The following is a 3,748-nucleotide window of genomic DNA, read 5'->3' as shown; positions in this document are numbered from 1 at the left end:
ACTACACGAGAGCCAGATTCATGTCTGTGTGTCTCATCTCGGTATCTGAAGGACCCAGTGCCGTGCCTGGTGCATGGGAGAGGTGCTCAGTAACTATGAGACTTTAAACCAAAATACTGAAAAGAGCCCATTATCTCTCCAATCCACTTTTCCCCACGGAGTTTTTGACGTATCCTCAGGTGTGCAACAGTCATTAAGTCAACATTCACCTTTTCACCGGCCCTTTCTCTCTTATGAAAATCAGCCTACTCATTCAATATTCCACCAGTTCAGTGGGCATCACTGGTGGACCAGGGGTAGAACTCTCAGCTTCCATACAGGTCAAGAAGAGCCTTGGTGGTGTAGTGGCTACTCGTTGGGCTGACAACCACCAGGTCCACAGTTAGAAACCACCAGCCAGATCCCAGGGAGAAAGACGAGGCTTCCTATTCCCATAAAGAGTTAAAATCTCAGAAACTCATAGAGGTCGTTCTACCTGTGCTGGGGAGTCACTATGAGTTGGCATCAGGTAGTTGATGGCAGTGATTTTGAGTGTCACACAAGCCAAGACCCAGGTTTGAATCCTTGTTAATGCACCTTAAATGCAATTGCCACGGTATTGTTCATGAAGGCTAGCATGTGGCTGTGATGCTGAAACGGATTTCAATTTAGCTTCCTGACAAAGACAGACTAGGATAAAAGACGCGGCGAGCTACCTACAAAAGCCAACCACTGAAAACCCTCTGGGTCACACAGTGGACTCTTGTGGGACATGGAATTGTCATGAGTTAGGGCCAACCTGATGGCAGCTAATAACAACTGTATAACCAACTTTCGAACAGGTTCATTCAGTCAGGTCCACCCCGTGGAGTGATAGAAAAAATCTGGTAATCTACGTACAAGTAATTTCATGTAGGGTCAGTTAAGTAACATGGCAGTCTCACTGCCATCAAGTCCACGCTGACGTCGACTCGTAACAACGCTAGAGGACAATGTAGAACTGCCCCCGTAAGTTTCTGAGATGGGTACTGTTTGCCGGAGTAGAAACCCCAACTTTCTCCTGAGGAGCAGCTAGTGGTTTCAAACTGCCAACCTTGCAGCTTGCAGTCCAAATGAGTAGCCATGACATCACCAGACTACAAAAAAAATGTGAAAGACGGGCTTAAATGCCAGCGAGTGGAAGATGCTAATCAGTCACACATACATTTGGGAGTTTGACTTCTTAGTATTATGTGTCTGAACATGGGCATCACCGGTCTCATTTTTTTTATCCAAGAAGATGGTTAGGTGGCAAACATATGATAAGCTGCTCCTGATCATTAGCCATTAGAGAGATGTAAATAAAAAGCACCCTGAGATCCCTCCTCCCCCCAGCAAGGATGGCACTGATCACAAACACAGAGAACATCCAATGTTGGGGAGGCTTTGGGGAGACCGGAACTCTCACACCCTGCTGGGGGGACTGCAAAAGGGAGCAACCAGTCTGGTAACCAGTATGGTGCCTCGAGTAAGACAGCCCAAAGTTCTGAGCACCCAGTTTGCACAGGAGCAGCCCCAAACCCATTTAGGAGTGTCCACATCACTTCTGCCTCCATTGAATTCCTTCTAACCATTAATAAGTGGCATGAAGACCTTTGGCCTCAGGGAAAATGTATTAAGCGAGCGGACAGCTGCAACTCCTCTAATTATCCAGGAAGAGGTGGCACAGCCTCTGGGCACTCGCCTGGTGTGCCCTCATAGAAACTGGGGTGGAAGGTCTTGTGGGCAAGAGTCACATCCTCACTGCCTTGGCCCTGAACCAATCTTGTAAGCTCTCCTGGCTAAGAAAAACATATGTGTCCCAACCATAGCCCCATTCCTACTTCCAGAGTCCCATTTGTAACTGTGTTGTATTGATCTGCGGCCCATCATGCTTTTGTCAGTTTCCCTTGAGGTCCCATGCCCTGGAGAAGTCTCTATATCTGCAACCCCTTGGACACCATTATAACCTCCTTCTCCTGCAAACGGTCTCCATTATCTGGACGATGTGTCTTTGTGTTTTTCTGGTTAAGACATCATAGTCTCCTTAAATTAGAGACTCGAGGTCTCTTTTGTACCCTAAGACACTAAAATATCTAGAAACAGAAATACCATATGATCCAACAATCCCCTTCCTGGGTGTGTATCCCTGAGAAATAAGAGCATGTGATGGATAGGCACAAGCACACCCAAGTACATCAAGCCTGATCCACTCCAGCAGAAGGCTGGAGACAGCCTCACGTGGGCTTGAAGGCACTCCAGAAGGCCACCTTTCAGTCAAATAATGGCTGGGATGACACAGAAATCAGCACCCCCGCTCCCACCCCAACAAGAATGTGTTCCTCAGCACGATCAGCTGTAGGAGACCAACAAAGCAACTTGTTCCAGACCAAAGATGAACCGGATCAAGGGCAATGAGGAGCCCAGGGACGAAACAAGAAAGGAAGGACAGGGCCAGCATGCTGACAGATGGCAATGGTGTCCTGGAACAACTTGTGCATGAACTCACACTCACTGCCATGGGGTCGCTTCTGACTCACAGCAACCTGACAGAACAGAGTATAACAGCCTCTGTGGGTGGCTGACACTGTAAATCTTGTGGCACTGAAAGCCTCCTCTTTCTCCTGAAGAGTGATTGGTGATTCTGAACTGCAGACATTGTGGTTAGCAGCCCACCCTGTAACCCACTTGGCCGCCAGAGCTCCTCAACACAGAGTCGTCATGTAAAAAGTATTAGTTGAATAAATGAATGACAGGAGAAAAAAAGCCCTCGTGTGCATGGGGCTGCTAACGAGAAGGCCAGTGGTTTGAAACCACCAGCCACTCCCTGGGAGAAAGATGAGGCTTTCTACTCCCATAGAGAAGTGCAGCCTCAGAGACCCCCCGGGGGAGTTCGATTGTGTCCTATAGGGTGGAGATGAGTGGGCACGGATGCAATGGCAGAGAGTGAGTGAAGTGACACTTTTGTGCTCTGTAAATACCGAGGTCGTTTCCCTTAAGGTTAAAGTGTATGCTGTTCTTCCAAGTACTGTTACTAGTATTAATTAAGCCTGAGTTATGGGAGTTGAAAGTCTCCTCTCTTCCCACAGAGCAGCTGTTGGCTTGGAACTGCCGACCTTGTGATTAGCAGCCAATGTGTAACCACTACGCCACCAAGTCTCCTAAACATTTACTGAATCCACAGTGCAATGTCTAAAGAAACGCAAGTCTAATGTATAAATGACATTGTACGGGCTGACTCCATGCATACCAACTTTACTTTTTGCCTCCCCGAAGCAAGCATTCGTGGCTCGGGGAGTCTTCCTGAACCCCAGTCATCAGCAGCTTTTTGCTTCTTTGAGCCAGAAAACTAGATGCACTCCTGAAAGGGGTTGGTGGGGGGAAGAAAAAGAAATCTCCATTTTGAAAGACGGATGCTCATCTTTATTGGATTTTGATCAAGCATTTAGGATAATATTTAAATGATCAGCCTGGTGAATCCTAGCGCTACGCTAGAAGGAACAGAGTTGATGGCGTGCTCTAAAATATTTATGCTGCTCACATTCCTTGTTTCCACCGGAGGCCTTGCCAGTGTAAATATCTTCTAGTCTGTCTCTAGAAACAAAAATCCCTGCATCCGGCACGGGCAAATCAACTCTTGAGCAGGATCTCCGATGGTGGGGAGAAGAGCAAAGAATGTTCTTGCTAATTTCAAGAAGCCAACACAGACACACAGAGAGAGAGGCCCAGGGCAGCTTGGGGGCCCTTTGGC

This window comes from Echinops telfairi, unplaced genomic scaffold, assembly GCF_000313985.2.
Source record: "Echinops telfairi isolate 266 unplaced genomic scaffold, ASM31398v2 ScPeMD7_11;HRSCAF=52, whole genome shotgun sequence".
In the NCBI taxonomy this organism is placed as follows: Eukaryota; Metazoa; Chordata; class Mammalia; order Afrosoricida; family Tenrecidae; genus Echinops; species Echinops telfairi.
Note: the sequence above shows the minus strand (reverse complement) of the source record.